Genomic DNA, 22,989 nt, shown 5'->3' with positions numbered 1-22,989 from the left:
AAATAGTATTCAGGAAAGTAACATACTGTGCTTATATTGCAACAGGCCTCCATGTTTGCGGCAACCGCCAGTCGCAAAACTTTCCGAACTCAATCGCAAGCTTCAGGTGGCAGATGAGGAACTCGACTGCATTAATAAGAGGTTCAACAAGACGCAAGGTATGCGTATGATGTAAATAACTTAGTTGTATATCAGGAGTGATATGTATATTAAGAGGTTAACTCATAGAATGTTCTTGAATATGAGCGTAGTTGGCGCAGCCGAGGTTGAGACCCTCAAAGGAGCCCTCCGCCAGGCCAAGAAAGAAGCTAAGGCGAACAGGGCAGTCGCTGACAAAGTGGTTGCAGGACTGAAGACCGAGCAAGCTGCCCACCACCAATACAAAACTCGGGTGTCTGAAGTCGAGCAGGAGGTGAAGGTGCGGATCGAGTCCCGGAGTGTTCGTGAAGAGATCCATCAGGCGAGGCAGATAGCGGCTGGCAAGGCCATTCTTTTGCAGAGTATCTTTGGAGGTCAGAGGTATGCTTTGCTCACACGGGTGTGGAGTTCTCTAGGCGTGTTTGCAGGTCTTCCGAAGAGTGTCGCCGATGCCGTGTAGTTCTTCCAAGCCCAGGAGGGGAACTCGACTGAGAAGTTGTTCTGGTCGCAATTTCTCGCGCCGGAACACCCGACGCCTCTGAACGAGCAGCTGAAGCAGCTGACAGGGTTGCATAGGGTGGCGGGCTTGGCCATGAAGGACCTAATAGTCCAACTCTGGTCGGCCGAGCCGATTCCTAGCAGCTACTTCGGTTTGGTGAAGATGCCAAGATGGCCTTCATCTGCGTCAAGATGCAATGTGAAAGATGAAGGCCACCGGAGTAGCAACCGCAGGCCCGCCCGAAGTCAAAGATCATCGGAAGCCGGAGAGGTACTTCGATGATGTCCTAAAAGGAGCCTGAATGATAGAGGGTCAATGTTCTAAGGACATAATATTTGATTGAGTGTGTTCCGGTTACGAACTATGTGATGAACCCATGTTGTTTGTATATCTATGTTTGCCCTTTTTGTTTCAAGAGATGTTTCCTCATGTGCGGCCGTTTATTGTTATACTTCTGAAAATTGCCAATCGTCAGCTTTAGCAGCCATGTAGATACTACAGGGGTGTTCGACATAATGCATGACCACACTTTATCCAACGTCTTGGTCCATAGAGGAGGTGTCCACGAGGTGAACCAGGCAATCAGACTATGTGACTTTATTACTTTCACTTAGTCAAAGGAGTTTGACTGTGGAGCTAAGTACTAGCCACTTGTGCGTGTGAGGCTATCCGGGCTACGGTGCCTTTTGCATGCGGCTGGACGAAGACTAGCCCCTCGTATAACACAGGGTGAATCGCTAATGATTTGTAGTATAATACTAAGTCGCCAAATCGCAGACCAACTCTCTCTTATCATGACAGTCACTTTTCGGCTTTCTCTACTGAGGTACTTGACCGGACGAACCAAAAATACAGTCGCAGTAGTTCTCCCTTTACTACCTTAGCCGAACAAGCGGAACGTAAGGTGGTAAGCATAGGAGCCAGGCAACCCAACTATGGTGAAATGATGATATCATGCCAACTTTCAACCTTTTCAGAGTACATTTGTAGTGCTTTTCAATTTCAGGGTCATTTAGTTAAAAAATCAGTAAATGCATGAAAAGTAACAAATGAAGTCAGAAAGGGTTGAAAATTGATGATGTGCCTTTGAATGGTGCATTTTGAACACACAAAATGTCTAGAGTTCAACTAAGTTCAAGAAAATGAAATCCCTTTGTAACAGATGAGTTTCCATATGAAACCCTGATACTTTGAAAGAGATTGTTCGTTTTGTACACGAAGTGCATCTAGTTTCATAACCCTCTCAACTTTTATGCACATGCTATGTGGGTGAAATGATGATACCATGCCAACTTTCAACCTTTTCAGAGTTCATTTGAAATGCTTTTGAATTTCAGGGTCTTATAGCTCAAAAAAACCAGTAAATGCAAGAAAAATAACAAATGAAGTCGCAAAGGGTAGGAAATTGATGATGTGGCTTTGAATGGTGCATTTTGAACACAGAAAAAGTCTGGAGTTCAAATAAGTTCAAAAAAATGAAATCCCTTTGTAACAGATGAGTTTTTGTCTGAAACCCTGATACTTCGAAAGAGAAGTTTTGTGCACGAAGTGCATCTAGTTTTTGCCGCAACGCTCTCAACTTTTATGCACATGCTATGTGGATGAAATGATGATACCATGCCAACTTTTAACCTTTTCAGAGTTCATTTGAAAAGCTTTTGAATTTCAGGTTCATTTAGCGCAAAAAATCAGTAAATGCATGAAAAATAACAAATGAAGTCACAAAGCCTTGAAAATTGATGATGTGGCTTTGAATGGTGCATTTTGAACACACAAAAAGTCTGGAGTTCAAATAAGTTCAAGAAAATAAAATCCCTTTGTAACAGATGAGTTTTTGTCTGAAACCCTGATACTTCGAAAGAGATTGCCCATTTTGTATATGAAGTGCATCTATTTTTTGCCGTAACCCTCTCAACTTTTTTGCACATGCTATGTGGGTGACATGATGATAGCATGCCAACTTTTAACCTTTTCAGAGTTCATTTGTAGTGCTTTTCAATTTCAGGGTCATTTAGTGCAAAAAGAATGAACTAATAGCAAAAATCATGAACTTAAAATAATCAATTAAAATATTATGTTATGATCAACTACAACAAAATTATAATATTCTTCAATAGCAAAAACAAGCAACTAAAAAGTTTTTATGCAACTAAAATTATCAAAGTATTTTCCGTTCGAAACATTAATGGCAAAAAGAAGTTTCACAAAGAATTTTTTTGTTGAAAAGTTTAATAGAAAACTAAAATAACAAAATCTGTTCTTGATTAAAACAGAAATTTAAAATAACCTAAAAAATACCAAATTTAATATAATCATAAAACACAATAATATTAAATAGCTGGAAAAAGAATCACTCAAAAATCTATTTTTTAGTAAAGTTATTCACAAACTAGTAATTCCCACTAATTTAAAAGAATTCAAATTTGAAAATTAATGGCACTAACAGAAATCTATAATTTTTGTGACCTAACAGCAAAAAGAATTAAAGAAATAAAGCAAAAAACAAAAGAAAATAAATAATGCAAAAAACAAAACAAAAAACTAGGAAAAAAATGCCACCTACTGGGCCACCACGGGATGAATACGACTAGAAACCCCGTTGGGTCAGGATTCATGCCTGTAGCAGGCCCAACAGGCCCATAGGCATAGAGACAAGATTAGGCCAGAAGGCCTGTAATAGTGAGGAGCTCTTATGGGATGGCACATCAGCGCTTATAAACAGGTGCCGAAGCTCCTCAACTAGCGAGGTGGGACTAAACTTTCCACCGCACTGCACCAGTACAAGGCTTTTGGTCCCGGTTGGTGGCACCAAATGGGACTAAAGGTGTGCATTGGTACCGGTTCGTGGCACCAACCGGGACCAATGCCCCCCCTTAGTCTCGGTTCGTGCCTCCAACCGGGACCAAAGGCCTCTGCTTCGCCTCCGCTCGCCTGCACTGTGATCCTCACCGCGCCGTTCCCCCTCCTCTGCCTCTTCCCCCTCGCGCCCAACGCCGCCGCCCGCCCCCACGCCGACGACGAAGGCCCTGTTCACATATATAGATTTTTTTGTTCATATTGTAGTAGTAGATGATGATGATGATGATGTATGTATGTTCATATGCAGAAGTTAGGATTTTTTTCTGTTGATAGAATTTTTTTGGTGATATTATTGTAGAATATGCAAATGTTTGTATGTTCATATGCATAGAATATGTCATTTTTTATAGAATTATTATGATTTTTTTCTGTTGTAATTTTGTTCATAGAATTTTTATTGTTTTTTCTGTAGTAATTTTGTTCATAAAGTTGTAGGATGAAAAAAAGAAGAAGAAGAAAAAAAGGAGGAGGAGAAGTTTCGTTTAGTTTTAGGATTATTTTAGTTTATGTTTAGTTTAGGAAGAAGGAAAAGAAAAAGGAAAAGAAGAGGAGAGGAAGAAGAGGAGAAATAAATAAGAATAGGAAAAAAGGAAAAAAAAGAGGAGAAGAAGAAAGGAATAGAGGAGAAGAAGAAAAAATAGAATTCTATTTTTATTTCTTCTCCTCTTTTTTTTTCTTTTCTTTTTTCTTCTTCTTCCTTTTTTTATCGGGTATGTCGTTATCGATATACCCCCTACCCGATAACTTCGACATGAGGGGGGGAGTGGTCCCAGAGGGTTTGAGGGCCGAGGGTCGGGAACTAGCTAGGGTAGAGGGTCGAGGGTCACTGAGGGGTCGAGGGTCGCCGAGGGTCGAGGGTTCGAGGGTCGTCGAGGGACCGAGGGTTCGAGGGTCGAGGGTCGTCGAGGGGTCAAGGGTCGAGGATTGCCGAGCGGTCGAGGGTCGAGGGTCTGGCAATGTGCACAAGTTGATCCAAACCCTTGAAGCGTTGCCGAGGCCACCCAAATTTACCAAGTAAAAAGAGCGTTATCATCGAGGCCACTTCGAACCCTTGAAGCGTTGCCGAGGCCACCCCAAACCCTAGAGAAGCGTCGAGGCCACTAATATGATTCCTTGTTGTGATTAGATAGCTAGGTCCACGTTTGCCACTAATATATCCACCTGCTGTCATGTTTGTATAATAATTGCCATGTTGTAATATTTGCAGAAACAATGGAGCACGGACGAGACGAGGCAGCTGAAGAGGTGTTGGGGGACATAATCTTAGCCGGAGGTGATGCCTTGTCGTATCTTAACGACAATGATGGTCTGCAAGGACAGGGTGAAGAAGCAGGCTACGGTGCTCGAACAACGGAAGAGGAAATACATGATTATGATGGCTCCGGTGACCGAATGCCGGTGCAAGAAGGAGACCGTGATGATGGCTCCGGTGACCGAACAGAGTCCTGCCAGGTATATATATTAATTAAGCCTGTGCTGACTAGCTAATTGATGTATGTACACATATTAACTCTCGTCTTTCTTCTTTTTTCCAGCCCTCCGGATCGAGCACAACTTCGGTAAATAAACGAGGCCCGAAGAAAAAGTTGCACTCGAATGAAAGGTTTGAGATCAAAGCAATCACGCGCAATGGCCAACCGATTGAACCCATCCGGACAAAGGAGGCATTTGCTGCTCAGTGCGGGGTTCTTGTTAGGGACAAGATCCCGATCAGCATCCACCAATGGTTTAAGCCAAAGAAGGAAGACCCTGAGGTGTCTTATGTCAGTGATATGCAGAAAGATGATCTTTGGACCGCGCTGAAGGCAAATTTCACCCTACCGCCAGAGGAGGATCCGGAGAAGCCAGTTAAAGAGCAAGTGATCAAGTCTCATGCTCTTAAAAAGATGGCAGAACTATTCAAGAGCTGGAAGAATGAGCTGAAAACAACGTTTGTCGACAAAGAAGAGACACGAGAATTTCACCGGCCAGTATGAGAAGATCAAAGAATACTGGGACGCATTTGGGGCCCACAAGACATCGGAGAAGAGTAAGAAGATGTTAGCGAGAAACAAGATAAATGTTGCGAAGAAGGAGCATCACCATCGCATGGGGTCAGGTGGCTACCTCAAAGCCCGGCCATTGTGGGCCAAGGCTGAGAATGACCTTCTTGATAAAGGGGTCGAACCAGAGACATTGAACTGGCCAGACCGTTGCCGGACTTGGTTCTTCGGGGTTGGCGGAAGCTTGGACCCTTTAACAGGGAAGTGCATTTGGACGAACGAGCAACTGCGAATACCCGTCACGAAGCTTCAGGAATATATGGACGCAGTGCAGCAAGGGACGTTCATTCTAGACAGAGAGAACGACAAGCCCAGAATGGCCCTAGGGAATCCTGAGCACCCTGGACGGACACGAGGCACGCCAGGCTCCATTCCGTGGAAAGTTTGGTTTCCGGACGCAGGCGGTTACAAATGCCAAGAGAGGAGGAAGAAAGTGGAGCTGACCCAACTGCAGGCGCTGCATGCAAGGGTACAAGCGATAGAGGAACGAGAAGCAGTTCGCAACAAGCTACCTGTCGAAGCTACCCCGCCATCTCAGCGGAGAAGCAGCGTGGCTTCCACCGAGCTGCTTCAGCTGGAGCCTGTCTTCACAGCTCCTGCTAGCTACCCCGTGGATGCTATCACGGAGTCTCAACATTGCCACCTTATGGCAGAATTTCAAAGTCAAGGCGGATGTCGGCTCTGTTCGACGTCCTAAACCCGACGAAACTTTTACTGCCGTCCAATTCCAGAAGGATATGCTAGGGTGACGGTGGACGAAATAACGGAGGAATTTGAGGACCTCAAGCTTGACCACCCTACCGGTGAAGGGGAGACTCGGCTGGGTTCTGCTCTGAAGACTCCATGCCTATGGCGGAAGGAGCTCATCAACCTTCCGAACTAGACGCCTCCGCTTCCTCCTCCTCCTCCAGCGAGTCAGGGCACTCCGCCTCCTCCTCCGGCGAGTGGTCAGGGCACTCTGCCTCCTTCTCCGGCGTGTGGCGGCACTCCGCCACCTTCTCCGCCTGCGCCAGCGCGCCTGAGCAGCCATCCTCCTCCTTTACCGCCTCGTCAGCAAGGGCGGAAGAGACCCGCCGCGGCTTCGGCTGCTCCGGTGCATTGTAGTCCTTCTCCTCCGCCTCGTAAGCAAGGAAAGAAGACAACCGCAGCTGCTCCGTCTGCTCCGGCGTCTAGTAGTACAGCCAGAGGCGGGAGGCAATACAAATTCGGTCCATCTCTCAAGCCTCTAGAGAAGTTACCATACGAGAGGATCGTGGAGGAAAACACGAAGATCGTGGAAGCCGAAGTGAGGGACTTCTTTGAAGCGGTGAAATCAAAGAAACATCCACCTCCGGAGGAGAAGATAGATTCAGTGAAAGCAAAGCGCACTATCGCTGCCCTGAAGAAGCCACCACCATCTCTGCCGAAAAATAACTATGTGCGCATTACTGAAAATTCATATATGGAAGCGAAGCGGTCGGGAAGTACTATCAGTGATCGAAAGTTATCAGAACGACGAGCTGGGAAAAAATGCCCAGCTCGGCGAACAAAGCGAACCAATTGTGCCCCCCGCTTAAGGTGTCTAGCGATATCGCCGTTAATAATCCGAGGATGGTGCCCGGTTATACCAATCCTGGGGATTACCTGCCCGACGATGCACATTATGATATAATGGAGGTGGACGAACACAAATACCAGTACGGGAAGCCTCTCGTCAGAGATGGAAGTCCTCCTCTAACAACAAATGGAAGTCCTCCTCTAACAACGATGATGCGAAGATTCCATGATTGGTACATGAAAACCTGCAGAGAGTCTGGGGGGAAGGATACTTTGACGCTAAGAGTTAAAGAGGAGCACGACCTCATTGGAATTGAATCGTTGACTGTTCCATTTGAGGAGTTCTTCCAGTGGTTCAATCAAAAGCCCTCGATAAATTAACGGTCACTTGCTACTGTCTGTAAGTACTACTTCTTTCATTAAGTCTCTATATATAGCTCATCTCTTTCATTGCATGTATATATGATTATCCTCACTATATTATGCAGATTGAAGATCGTCGAATGCAGAAAAGAAGAAATCTATGATATTGGGTTCATTAACACAAATATCATAGATGAATTTACGGTTAAATTTGATGCCATAGAAACCGAGGCCAACTTGCTCAAATCGTTGCTTATAAATCAAAACAAAGATAAAATACTCTTTCCTTACAACTTCAAGTAAGTGTTACTGTCTTGTGCATATCCGGTTTCCCTTATTACTTGAGGTTATAGTAATGTAATTGATGAGTTATGCATGCGTGCGCAACTTCCACTATATTCTCCTGGAGATTAAGCTTGAGCAGGGACTAGTAACCGTCTTAGACTCGAGACGAAAAGATCCCGAGACCTATGCGAACATGACTAAAATGCTCAAGAACTAAGTTCAGTCGATCATTATCGCACCATATTGGCAACTTTTTGTTCATTTCCTGATATCAAGTAATTTTTTTGTTTGTCTCATAGGGTTTGGAAACTATTCACCACAGAAGCTCCAGGACTACTGGGGGAGCTGCGATTTACATACCCGAAAGTAAGTACTACTAGCTAGCTAGTTCGGCGCATCTCCCGTTGATTCTAGCTACTTTCATCAATGCCATTTATAATGCTTCATTATCAGTTTGATTGACCTCTATTTCTCATAAAGTGCTTGTGGCAGAAACAAGGGAATGATTTCTGTGGATACTACGTCTGCGAGTTCATCTACAACGCGACTTGCAAAAATAAGCGGGGCTACTCTAAAAGACAATTTGATGTGCGTAAGCAATAATATTCACAATTTCATTTTATTACACCATCATTTCTGTTGAGTTTCATTCATATATATGTATTAACCCCCTTCTTAAAATTAGACGTGGAAGATGAGGGATGAACTCCTACAACAAGATCGCATGAAAGCATTTCAAGAGGAATTGGCGGGATTCTTTCTTGACCACCTCATCAATAAAGCCGGAGAATACCATGTGGAAGCTGAGTTCATATATAATTAGGGGATTATATTGTAAGAGATCTTAATATTGTATATATGTAGCCTGTAGCGTCGGATAGATATATGAAAACTTGTTGTTCGACCAATCTCTAGAAGGAGAGGTCGATCACTTCTTTCTGTATATATATGTTCATGACCATCTCCTGTAGTTAATGGTTCCCTTCATTTAGCGTCGAGTCCTCTCTATACGTATAGTACGTAGCGTCGATCAAGCACGGAGATAAGAGAGGACACTTCTCTCTATTAATTAGCTAGCTAACACAATATATGAAACACCTAAATTAACCCCCCAAAACCCCCTAAACGTACCCCCTTTAAAAAAAACCTCAGCTCCTGCCAGCTGCTGACGCGTGGATGCCTTTTGGTCCCGGTTGGTGCTACCAACCGGGACCAAAGGCCCTTCTGCCTGGGCTCGCCGCAGCGGCCATGTGGAGGCCCATCTGTCCCAGTTGGTGTAAGTACCGGGACTAAAGGTGTAGGGCTTTAGTACCGACCCTTTAGTCCCGGTTCCCCAACCGGGACAAATGGCCCTTTTTCTACTAGTTTAATAATGTCCATCCATTATTATGTTTTTCATATATGATGCCGTCCAATCTACTGCAAGATGCCAGGATTTATAGGTCAATAATAATGTAGATTTGGTTGTTCACTTCCCAGAAGCTTCAGAACCAATCTTTTGATGATACGGTTGTACAAACTCTAATCTTTTGATTTGGTTGTCCACCTGCCACATACCCTCTTGAAAACTGTAGCTAGTACAAATATTCCTATTTCAACAAAACATAGCAATTTGTAGTAATTAACTTCCTTTTTTCGATTTTCTTTTTCTTTCCATATTGCTAAACTATAGTAGACATCAATTGACCTAGCTACATCTATATAAACAAATTAATGTTATATCCTCTTGTCTTTGAATTTATAAAAGATAAAGAAAAAACTAAAAAAAATTAGAACATTAATATCAATATCCATATAATCTATCCGATTATCCATACAATCCATGCATGCATATCAATATCCATACAATCAAGCAACCGGCCGTGCCACATGGACTGATTTTGCCGTTTGTAAGCCAAGTCTGTTTTGTTTGCCGAGTTCCTTTTACCAGACTCTCAGCGCCGGCATGTCTGTGCAGTGTACCACTCTTTGCTGAGAAGTACTCTCGGTTTATTCAGTCTTTTCCGAGTTCCCGCAGTTTGGGTCTTGGCGTAGAATTTTGTTCCAGAAGTGACTCATATGAAAATATTCTTACGTGGTTTTATAAATAGTAGATGCGGATGAATTGCATCACATGCACGTTCAGAGTTTTGGATGTAATTTTAGTACTACTAGAAGATGTGAGATTGCTTCGACATTAAAGGATGTAGCTAATGTGCCCGCCAACTTCACATGGGCATCACTTACATATAATATACTACCTCCAGTCATAGCTAGAGGTATGTCAAACTCACTATCTTCAGCTTATCGAGTCTGACTATCTTATTTCCTATTCTCTCGCTTACACAAATGGCGGACTTCTATCAAGATTTGGTAGCAAGACAGAGAGACAAGAATAAAGAGAAATCTGATAGTGGAATGAGAGGCATCCGCAAGCACATCCCCTAGACCATGAAGTGCTGTGGTGGTAGAGAATAAATTTTATCTGCAAAATGCGAAAGGCACATAAGATGAGTTTGGAAGAACTTCACTTCACTTCAGTCTCATCCTACCTATCCACTCAACCTCTCAACCCCAGTTCACCTTTCAACTAGCTACAGAAGATGGATTAGAAAGTTAACCCAGATGCAGGTTAGAGAGGATTGATATCAAAATACCAACGACCACGTGTTTCTTTTCGTTTTCTTTAATTGATAATCTATTGTTTCTTCATGCTACATGTGATAAATAGCAGATGATCATGCACATAAAGTGAGGATTTGGTGCCCAGAGGGTGTGGTACCCCCACTACAGGCCACTGGATGTTCATCCTGCGGTATGTTTCTAGTTCTGCAACAGGTAGGACAACCTAACATGGTTATCGTAAGTATCTGGAATGTAAGTGCATCTAGTGCCACCCCTAGTTGGTTTTGGAGTATTGACGACAAACCTAGTTGAGGGACTAATGTGTTTGTGAGAATTGCAGGAAAACACAGGTAGAAGTCCCTCATTGATTCGGTTTTACTACTAGAGATGACCCCTAAAAATGTATGAAGACATTGAAAACAAAGGTGGTTTATGAAGATATTCACATTGAAGACTATGACAGAAGAAGACACGTTATGAAGCCTATGGAGCTCGAAGACCTAGATCTTTCGTAGTTCTTCTTCTTTTGTGTTGAGTCATAGGAACCACCGTACTGTTAAGTGGGGTCCAGGAGAACCAGTAAGAATGACTGAAGTGATGCCTAAATCAAAAAAACCTATGTCTTCGAGCGAGGACAATGAGAGCGAATCTTGTCCAGAGCCGGACAAGTCAGCTTTGCTTGTAGCCCAAGCAAAGTTGCCATGAGAGTTTGAAATCTGACCGTTGAGACACGTGTCAGTCCCTTAGTGACACAGGGTCATTTCGGACAAATCAGGTCGGGTTGCCAAGTGGCTATAAATAGCCCACCCCCACAACCATAAACGGTTGGCTGCTCAGATTTCAGTGCACGGCTATTGTCGTTTGAGAGCAACCCACCTCGAAGCCTTTGAGAGAAAATTCCTAGTGAGGAGAAAAGCCCTAACCACCCAGAGCCAGAGTAAATTGGGCATCACTTAAGTCTTCTTGTCTGTGTGATCTGAAGACTTATTACACTTGAGGACTGTGAATCCTTCAGACGGTTAGGCGTCGCGTTCAGAGCAACCAAGAGACATTGTGGATTGCCAGTGAACGAAGTTTGTGAAGGTTTTGGGAGTCTACCTTGAAGACTTACCGGAGTGATTGGGTGAGGACTAAGTGACCTTAGCCCAAGGAGAATACGGTGAGGACTTGGTGTCCTGGACTGTGTGTTTAGGACTGGGTGTCCGGGACTGTGTGTCCTAAGGTTTAAATACCTAGCCGCTCCAACCAGACGTACAGTTGTCACAGCAACTGGAACTGGTTCAACATATCATTGTCTTCAACGAGTCACTGGTTTCATCTTCACTTCCTTTTCTTACTGTTACACATTGTGAAGCCATTGCTTGCTTGCTTTATCTTTTGTCTTCACAACGTGAATGTATGAACTGTTTGGCCTCATAACTTCTTCCTACCTGATCCTTATTGCACTGCAGTTGTTTGTCATTGTGCTTTCACTCTACTGAATACATGACCATGGCTGACCTAGTGTAATCTAACTTCCGCTGCATAGTAAAAGGCTTAATCTTTGTTGTTTGTCTTCATAACTCTCACGTTTTGAAGACTTTCATAAAAATTGCCTATTCACCCCCCTCTAGTCGATATAACGCACTTTCAATTGGTATCAGAGCTTGGTGCTCCCTTGTTCTGTGGGATTTGTTTTAACCTCCTGGAGTTTTAGCTATGTCGACTGCAGGGATAATCGAAGTCTCCGCTGCGTGCCCCGTCTTTGATGGAACTGAATATCCCTACTGGAAGAATAAGATGCGCATGCATCTTGAAGCCATTGATGTCGACCTATGGTATGTCGTCGAGAACGGCGTTCCCAAGGCTAGAGAAGGTGTCACTGCTGCTGATGTCAAGAAGTTCACTCAACTGGACTCTACCGCCAAAAATATCATCTGTGGCCATCTGACAAAAGGACAGTATGGCCGCGTGTGTGCCTTGAAGACATCCAAGCTGGTCTGGGACTGGCTCTCCAAGGTCAATGAAGGCGTCTCAACCCAGAGAGATCAAAGAATCAGTGTCTTCGCAACCTCTTCAACCGCTTCAAGCGAAATGACAATGAGAATGTCCAGCACACATTTGACCGGCTCACTGACATCACAAATGAGCTTCAAGCCCTCGGCGCCACTGAGATCACCAAACATGAAATCGTCAAGACGCTGCTGAGATCACTTGATAGTTCGTTTGACATCCTGGCCCTGATGATTCAAGAACGTCCTAATTTCAAGACACTCGATCCGTCTGACATACTTGAGAGGCTCAACACACATGAGTTTCAGCTTTCTGAGAAAAGAGATATCTACGGTCCAAACTATGGGCGAACTCGTGCCTTGAAGGAAAAAGTTGTTTCCTCATCTGAAGAAGAATCTGACTGCAGTTCTGATGATCCTGAAGACATTGGAAGAGAACTTGCAATGCTAGTGAAGAAGTTCCAAAAATTCAACAAGAAGAAAGGCTTCAGAAAATCTTCACGATCAAGCTCAAGGAATGATGAAGCTTCTGCTCATGACTACAAGAAGAAAACATGTCACAAGTGCAAGAAAACTGGACACTTTATCTCCGAGTGTCCACAGTGGGACAATGAGAACAGAAGGAAGAAGAAGAGCAAGGAATATGATTCTGACGACAAGAAGAAGAAGAAATACTCAATGTCTTCTTCCATGTCTTCCTCAAAGTCTTCATCACACAAGAAGAGCTCATCTGGCAAGGCACGTGCGTTTGTTGGCAAGGAGATGGATTTAGAGGAGGAGTCCGCATCTAAGGAGGCAGAAGTGGAGTCTGAGGAGGAGTCTGATTCTGGCATTGCGAGTCTGGCTACAGCATACGTCGCCAACAGATGACAATAATGACACCACTCCTACCTACTGCTTCATGGCACGTGGTGCCAAGGTAAACACACGCACTACTCGCTATCAAACATCTAGTGACGATGACTCTGACTGTGATTCAAAACCCAGCTACAAAACACTTGCTAAAATTGCAACTGAACAACAGAAAGCTATGGAACATATTCAAAAACTATTAGACAGAAATGATGATCTGTTGGGTGCTGAAATGACTCGATCTGAATCCTTAATTGAAGACATAAAAAACCTTCACGTTAAGTATCAGGAACTTGAATATCGTCTTGATACTCTCTCAAAAACTCATGAGAAGCTTTCCTATGATTATCTTCAAAGGAAGCAAGAACTTGAGAAATTGAGAGCGGCTCATGAAGATCTTCAAAAGGAAAACGAGTCACTTCGCACCGAACAGATCAGTCCCGCTCAGGAAGGATTTGAACCACCATGTCTTAAATGAATTGAGCGTGATAATGCTACTTCTGTTGCTGAGTGTTCCACTGCTACTGCTATTACAATATCTTCAACTGTTGATGTGGTAACTAACCCCTCTGCTAAGGATACCACTGCTATTGCTGATGAGAATGCTAGGTTGAAGACATTGCTTGAAACAGGGATGTACAAAAGTATTAAAGGACATCAGACATTATGTGATGTCCTCACGAAGCAGATTCTGAACCGAAACCCTAGGAAAGAGGGTGTTGGGTTCGTGAGGAAAATAATGCAGATGGCTCTTACTGCAAACCTGAGCAGTACCCCAAAACCACATGGGTTGCTGCAAAGGAACTTTCAGCAGATCCATCCAATTTATCTGGCTTCATTTGTGCTAACCCCATTAACATTGACGAATCCTTTGATGCAAACTATAAACTGTTTAAGAATCAGAATGGTGAAGTGTTTGCCAGGTACATTGGTACTAACTGCAGGAATGGACCGCCTATGAAGAAGATTTGGGTTCCGAAAGAGTGTCTGGAAAATCTTCCTGTGAATGTCTTCATGACACCTCACTTAAAGAAGACAAACCTCAGACCAAAGGCTTCATATGGTCCAAAGGCTTCATACAAACAGAGGACTCACCTGAGTCACACTAACGCAAATGTTTTGCAGGGAAATCACACTCAGGCATATGAATATGAGAACGGTTCTTCGAATCGTCATGTTCATATGACCAAAAATTATTCTGCTTATTCCTATGAGTATTATTGTCCACCTGCTAGACTGTTTGCTAAGGCTTCAAAGCCAAAATTCTCAGATGCTGCACTTAGACTTATTGCTTCTAAGCCACCCTTGAAGATGTGGGTGGTTAAGAAAGCTTAACTCTCTTTTGCAGGGAAAGGTCTCCAGGAGAAAAAAAAATCTTCTGACGCTATTGCTGGGGACCTTAAAAATCTTGTGGGGCGCAAGATAAAATGCCCAAATGGCATCGTTATGTACCTCGTTCCTGAATCGCATGCTACTTTCCCTATTAGTTCTAATCTGGATCTAAGTTTTCATAACCCACTGGTTCGTCAAATGTTTATGCTTCACAATTCTCTTCGTGAAGCCTATCCCCCTAACTGCACTGTAGGGTACGACACCAGCGACTTCAAAGTCTTCAGAATGGATTATTGACAGTGGATGTACAAATCACATGACTGGCAAAAGAAGCCTTCTTATGGACTCAACATTACGTCCATCCGACAAGAGCCACATCACATTTGCTGACACTGGTAAAAGTAAGGTATTGGGTCTAGGTAGAGTTGCAATCTCAAAGGATCAACACATGGATAAAGTCATGCTTGTTGAATCCCTTGGCTTCAACTTAATGTCTGTCTCAATGCTTTGCGATTTGAATATGATCGTAATGTTTGGAAAATATCGTTGCCTAGTACTAATGGAATCTGACAAATCTCTACTGTTTGAAGGGTATCGGAAAGGTGATTTGTACGTGGTAGATTTCTCAGCAGGACCACAACTTGCAGTATGTCTTCTTGCAAAAGCCTCAGAATGCTGGCTTTGGCATCGGAGGCTTGGGCATGCTGGCATGAGGAACCTCCACACCCTTGCGAAGAAGAAGCATGTCATAGGCATCGAGGGCGTCAAGTTCAAGAAAGATCACTTATGCGGTGCCTGTGAAGCAGGGAAGATGACAAGGGCAAAACATCCTTCGAAGACAATCATGACTACTACTCAACCCTTCGAACTGCTCCACATGGATATTTTCGGTCCCACTCACTACTCAACCTTTGCTACTACTGCTTGCCTCTATGGCTTCGTGATTGTTGATGATTACTCTAGATATACTTGAGTGCACATAATCCTTTACAAGACTGAAGTGCAGGATGTCTTCAGACGCTTCGCCAACCGAGCAATGAACAACTATGGCGCCAAGATAAAGCACATAAGAAGTGACAATGGCACTGAATTCAAGAACACTGGCCTTGACACATATCTTGATACCTTGGGCATCACACATGAATTCTCAGCTCCGTACACGCCACAGCAGAATGGCGTCGTCGAACGCAAGAACAGAACACTCATTGAGATGGCCAGAACAATGCTAGATGAATACAAGACTCCAAGAAAATTCTGGACTGAAGCCATTGACACTGCATGCCATACAATCAATCGTGTTTATCTTCACAAGCTTCTGAACAAGACATCTTATGAACTCCTAACTGGCAAGAAGCCAAATGTCAGTTACTTCAGAGTATTTGGCGCAAAGTGTTGGATCAAGGACCCACATCACACCTCAAAGTTTGCACCAAAAGCACATGAGGGCTTTATGCTAGGATATGGAAAGGATTCACACTCCTACAGAGTCTTCAATCTCTTCCATTACAAAGTGGTTGAAACAGTGGATGTGCGGTTTGATGAGACAAATGGTTCACAAAGAGAGCAACTGCCAAATGTGCTAGATGAAGTTCCAGCTAGTGAATCAATCAAGCTCATGGGAACTGGAGAGATTATACCTTCTGAAGCTCATCCTGAAGAAGAACTTATCATCTCAGCACCTGATCAACATGAAGACAATGCTCAGCCTGAAGACATTCCTCCCAACAACAACGCAGATCAGCAAGAGAAAAATCTTCGCCCTGTACATCCTCGTGTTGCAAATGAAGTGCAGATTGACAGAATAATTGACAGCATCAATGCACCTGGTCCACTCACTCGTTCAAAGGCAACTCAGCTAGCAAACTTCTGTGGGCACTTCGCATTCGTCTCAATATCAGAACCCAAGAAAGTTGAAGAAGCCTTCATGGAACCTGAATGGATTCAAGCTATGCAAGAAGAGCTTCAACAGTTTGAGCTGAATAATGTATGGGAACTGGTTAAGCGTCCTGATCCATGGAAGCACAACATAATAGGCACCAAATGGATATACCGCAACAAGCAAGATGAGCATGGTCAAGTTGTCAGAAACAAAGCTCGTCTCGTTGCTCAAGGATATACTCAAGTGGAGGGCATTGACTTCGATGAAACATTTGCTCCTGTGGCAAGGCTTGAAGCTATACGCATACTGCTGGCTTATGCAAATCATCATAACATACTTCTATATCAAATGGATGTGAAAAAGTGCCTTTCTCAATGGCAAGATTGAAGAAGAAGTGTATGTTGCATAGCCACCTGGCTTTGAAAATCCAAAACATCCTAACATGGTATACAAGCTCAACAAGGCACTGTATGGCTTCAAACAAGCCCCAAGGGCCTGGTATGACACACTCAAATACTTCCTAAAGAGCAAAGGCTTCATACCTGGTTCCCTGGATCCCACTCTCTTCACGAAGACATATGATGGTGAACTGTTTGTGTGCCAAATATATGTGGATGACATTATTTTCGGCTGCACCAATCAGAAGTACAGTGAAGAGTTTGGATATATGATGCAAGAGCAATATCAGATGTCCATGATGGGGGAGCTAAAGTTCTTCCTTGGTCTTCAAATACAACAACAACGCAATGGCATCTTCATATCTCAAGAGAAGTATCTCTAAGATTGCCTGAAGAAGTTCGGTATGCAAGACTACAAAGGCTTCACAACACCAATGCCAGCCAAACATCATCTAGGTCCTGACGACAATGGTAAAGAGTTCGATTAAAAGGTATACCGCTCCATGATTGGGTCTTTGCTTTATTTATGTGCATCTAGGCCAGATATTATGCTTAGTGTTTGCATGTGTGCTCGATTTCAAGCGGCACCAAGGGAGTCGCATCACTTAGCTGTGAAGCGAATTCTTCGATATTTGGCTCACACCCCAACTCTAGGATTATGGTATCCAAAGGGCTTAGAGTTTGATTTGGTTGGATTTTCGGATGCTGATTATGCTGGTGACAAAGTTGATCGCAAGTCTACATCAGGCACATGTCATTTTCTGGGACGATCACTTGTATGTTGGTCTTCAAAGAAGCAAAACTGTTTATCTCTCTCCACTGCTGAATCTGAATACATTGCTGCTGGATCTTGCTGCGCTCAGCTTCTGTGGATGAAGCAAACACTCAAGGACTATGGCATTCATCTGAAGCAAGTGCCACTTTACTGAGACAACGAAAGCGCCATCAAGATTGCCAACAACCCAGTTCAGCACTCGAAGACAAAGCACATTGAAATTCGTCATCACTTTCTCAGAGATCATGTTGTGAAGGAAGACATTGATATCATACACGTCAACACTGAAGGGCAATTGGCAGATATCTTCACCAAGCCCTTGGATGAGAAGAGATTTTGCAAGTTACAGTGTGAGCTAAATATCTTGGAATCCTCAAATGTCCTGTGATCAGGCACACATCCTAACACTTATGCATATTGATGACTTAGATGTGCAACACACAAAGTAAAGTATATCTTCATTCAATGAAGACATACATTCTAAGTGTGAATACATTAATGTGGAATTTGACTTCGGAGCGCCACGATAATTGTGCGTCGTGTCTGGGTCTAATACTTCCTATACGGTGGGTAACGCCACCACCAAAAGTTCTATTTTGAAGTCTCTCACTCATGGCGTTACCTTGCAATATCTTCACATTTGATTGTCTTCACATTTGGTTTGGCTTCGAACATGTCTTCACGATTATCTTCACTACGTTGCTTGTATAGATATAGATATATATATATATATATATATATATATATATATATACTAGTGCTCTGTCCTCTACAGCATTCACTTATAGCTATGGCTTCGTGTTGAATCTTTTGAACTAAGTGAATGTGATCGGACCCCAAACTTCTCTATGCTTTCTATCTCAGACTCTATCTCTCTAAGTCATATGCATTCTGTTGAAACTGTCGAATGTCTTCACTGCGTCCTTGTTAGCTGAAGATATAGAGACAACCATAAAGTCTGTTTTTAATGCTCATTCCTCCACATAAAATCCGGAGAAGCAGGAACGACCACCCGACAATCCAGGCGTGCATGGGATGTGGAACTTCCCCCAAAATACCGCATGATGGCCACGTACTACTCAAATGCGAATCGCCAGGGGCACCTGAGTAATAGCACAGTGCCGCCCCTGCGCCTATAAGTTCACACTTACCGCGGTCATTATGCCCTTCTTCCACCCTCGCACGAACCCTAGCGCCACCGCTAGCACTCGACGATGCCGGAGACGAAGCGCTTCGCTGCCGCAACCTCTCCAACGCCGTCCTCACGCCGACCACGGACATCGTCCTCTCCACCATCGCCGTAGGTGTTTTCCGTCGCCAAGTTAGGGCACGGAGGACTGAACTGCTCGGCACGGTGATCAGGCATACATTAATCTTCAAAACCTTCTGAGAATGCATATGACCTCTTCCCCTTCCCTCGCACCTTAATGCTGTCACAGGTACATGTCCGTGGGAGAATCTTTCGGTTCTCATAGTCTGCATTCATTTGCAGAATTCCTACAACATCACATAAACTCTCCTGAAGCCAGTTCCTGTTGGTCCAAAAAAAGAAAGCCTTTGAAGCCTTTGAAAGTTTTGAAGCCTTTCAAGTTAAAGTTTATGGCTTCAGAAGCAGCAGCAAGAAAGGGGGGCAGACGGAGACGTGAGGGAACTTCCAAGGATCTGCCTGAAGACTTGGCAGAAATGTACAAAACAGATCCAGAAGAGAGCTATGGGCAGCGCAAGACCCGAATCCAATGGATTCGACGCTATTGGGCAGAACAGTGGTTCAAATACCGCTTCGTCACCCAGGAGTATGCTGAAAAGAATGCTATCAAGAGTCCATGGGCCGATATCTTATACAAGAACCTTGTACCCAGGACCAGAGATGAAGCCATTGCTCAAGGCTTCTACCCATGCATGGTCCGAGGACCACAGCCTGATGATGCACATCCGTCGTCACTTCTCTGGTGTTGTGATGACAATCTCTTCAAGCGCAACTTTAAGTTTGCCCAACAGTCAGCAAAGCTAAACAAGAAGAAATTTGGGCTTGACTTCAACCCTGGTCCCTCCTCACCAAGGGCAGATGGCACACGCGACGCCGAACCCAATATCATCGGTCCGTTTGCCAATCTTGAGGGCCTGATCACTCACATCTTAGTCCAAGGGACTATCGTAAATGACCCTCCAGCTGACTCTGAGTCTGATGAAGCTCTTGCTGTGCCGAAGCCAAAGCAGACGACGAAACCAAAAGCTTCAAGGCCGGCACATGCCTCAAAAATCTCAAGGGCGAAGCCATTGAAAACTGCACCTCCTGAAGTCAGTGTGCAGTCTGAAGACGTATCCCGCGTCTCCAAGCCCCGGAAAGAAAAGGAGCCCCAGCAACAAACTGGCAAAGAGCTCACTGCTGCTGCCATTCTGCACAGCGAAGCCATTGATCTATCAAGCGATGAAGATCTGGGAGATGACGCTCTAGAACAGCTTATCAAAAGCAAAGAAGAAGCTGAAATTTTCAACAATCTGCCTCTCTTTGATGTCGCCATCATCCACAGCTTCATCGATGAATGGTTTGACTCACCAGACATAAGCTTCAATGATCTGCAGCTGCCTGTTGGACTCGGCGTCGCCTTCCAAGGCGCAATTGCTTCAGAACTGGCCATTGCTCAGCGCATTGTTGAGCTGAAGCAGAAAATTGATCACGAAAAGGCTCAGTTCAAGAAGCACATGGCCAGCCTCAGCGTGCAGGAAGTGAGGAGCTTCAAAATCATGCTGCATGAGCTCAAAGAAAACTTTCTGAAGAAGCATGCTGAAGCTCAGGGCTCGCGTGAAAGGATGAAGTCTTTGGCAGAAAAACGAGGCTGAAAAGCGCAAGGCACTTGGGCGTCCTGGCATCGACCCCAAGATGGCCGCAAAGAAGAAGAAGGAGCCTGCTGTGAATGAACCAGAGGCACCTCGGCAAGAAGCGGTTCACATTGTCTTCCCCACTGCAACGACTGGCTCGAAGCCAAAGAGCCGGTCAATAGCTTCAGAGCTAAAGAAGACAAGAATTGCAGAGGCTGAAGCCAGAAAAAGGAAGAGCTCTGAAGCCTCTCCTACTGCCCCCAGCAAAAAGAAGCGCAAGACCAAGAAATCTAGGGCTGCTCCCACAGAGCCCTTGATGGTTGAACCCCTTTCTGTCATTCACCCCAATGCAGAAAGACGACTGACAGTTCATGAGCCTGCTCCCACAGAGGCTCCTGACGCTGAAGATATTCCAGCAGCCAATCCCACAGCTGCTGAAGATATTGGTCACCAAGACAATGTACAAGATGATGCAGCCCTTCCTCCACTTGAAACAAGCGAACTCATCAGTATTGGTCGTCCTCTGACGCCAATGGCACAAGATGAGTCATGGGCGGATCGCCCTCAGGAGGAAGAAGACATTGAGGCCCAGCCCACTCCAACCCCACAAGCGTCGTCTGCGTTCCGTAGGCTTCGCAAAGGTCCAAGGCCTCAAGTCCATACTGCAGAAATTTCGGCGGCATCAGCCGAAGACAATGTAGAAGCACCACCAGAACCCACTTCCCCGCTCCATCAAGATGCAGTTCTCCGGGAGAACGTGCCTGAAGTTGTTCCTCCAACTACACGAGAGGAGGAAGAAAATGTTGCGGCTGCCACCACAAACACTGAAGCCAATGTGGAGCCCGCCCCACCAAATGCTTCAGCGGACAGCGAAGCTACTGAGCCAGACGCTTCTATTCCTGAGTCTGCTGCAGGTCCACAGTTTGATTATCACATTGAGCACAGACCTCATGTCCAGAAGCCAGTCCCACGGCTTCCAAGGTTTCCAATTCCTGCATCAGCACCTGGCTCCTTTGATATTAACAGCTTCAAGGCAGACAATACATTTTTCAATAGCTCCAAGAACCCCTATTCAAGGGAAAGGATTGTACCAGACAGGTTCTGGAGCTATTCTCAGCGCAGCTATTATTCATGCATCTTATACAACCAAGGTCGCATCTTTCCACACAAGCGCCTTGAGGTTGAAGCCATTGCTGGTCTGCCATGTCTTGAGGAAGATTTGGATTGCTTCAAGCAAGTGGGTCTGCTGCCGTTTGTGACTGATGAAGAGCACTGGAATGAAGAGCTTCTGCTTCACTTCTATGCCACTCTCCACATAAAAGGATACAACCGAGCTCCGAAGACTTGGGTCCTGGAGTGGATGACCGGCAACGTCCATCATGAAGCCAATGCATTTGATACCATTGAGCTCACCGGCCTGCCAACTCGAATTCTTCAAGGAAGGCTGTCAACTACATTCTGAAGCTATTGAGAGCATATTCCAGAGGCCTGAACCCAATATGAGTCAGATGCTCTCAATGATGAAGACATTGCCTCAGGATGCACCCTATCCAACTGAGTTCTTCGTTGAAGACCTAGAGTACCTGCCCAGGACCATATATCACATCATCCGGCGGACTCTCTGGCCCATCAAGGGACACTCACCACATGCCAAGATTGAGGGTGCAATGAAGACTCTCATATTCTATATCATGCATGGCAAATGCTTCAACACACAGGATCTCTTCATCCGCCAACTTGCAGCGTCAGGATCAGAATTATTTGGTTTGAAGTTCTATGCTCCTTGCGTGATGATGCTAATCAAACTGCACTCTGCGATCTCGTATCAGCCCTCTGCCCGAAACCAACGGATCTTCTTGCCAGATGTGGATATCTCTGCTGAAGCAATATACCCTGAGCCTGCCAAGCAACCGATAAGTCTTCAAAATGCAGAACACCAGAGCTTCACGCAGAATGTTGAAGGAGTTGAAGCCATATCCAGGGTATATCCGTTGGCTGGCACTACACGTGCACCAGCATCTACTAAAGCCACAGACAGCACAAATGCTCCAAGACCCAAGAAGCGTGCTCGTGTCCTCACTGACCGAGAGCTTCTTGTGGCCCTTCACCAAAAGCAAGATAGGCATCATGACTGGCTAAAACGTCAGATGAAGAGCCTCTTGGTGGATGTCAATCGTCTTCGAAACCTTGCCACCAAGAATGCCTTCGTTACACACGAAACCTGCCGTCGTACATGGAAAGGGCTCTCAATGATATGTACTGAAGCTGAACTTGAAGAAGATGGCTTCACAGAGCGTTTCAAGTTTGACACCACACCTCCTAGAAGGGCTGTGATGCGCAACACACCATCACTAGAAGACTCTGAGTTCTCTTCATCTGCTGCCACAGTTACTGCAAGGATCATTGATGAAGACGATGATGCTACATCACCACCATCTGCTTCAGCACATCCCAGCTCTGCACCGCCAAACCACTCCACCGACCCTGCTGCGCCTGGGAACGCATAGCAAACTCTATGTCTTCAAACCTTTTTGGTCATTACTGACAAAAGGGGGAGAAGCGTATGATATTTATAGTCTTCAAGCGGGTCAATATGGGCGGGTGCCTTAAGTTTTG

The sequence above is a fragment of the Triticum urartu genome, chromosome 2A (assembly GCF_056163025.1).
Source record: "Triticum urartu cultivar PI428250 chromosome 2A, HENAU_Tu73, whole genome shotgun sequence".
Lineage (NCBI taxonomy): Eukaryota > Viridiplantae > Streptophyta > Magnoliopsida > Poales > Poaceae > Triticum > Triticum urartu.
This window is presented reverse-complemented; position numbering follows the sequence as displayed.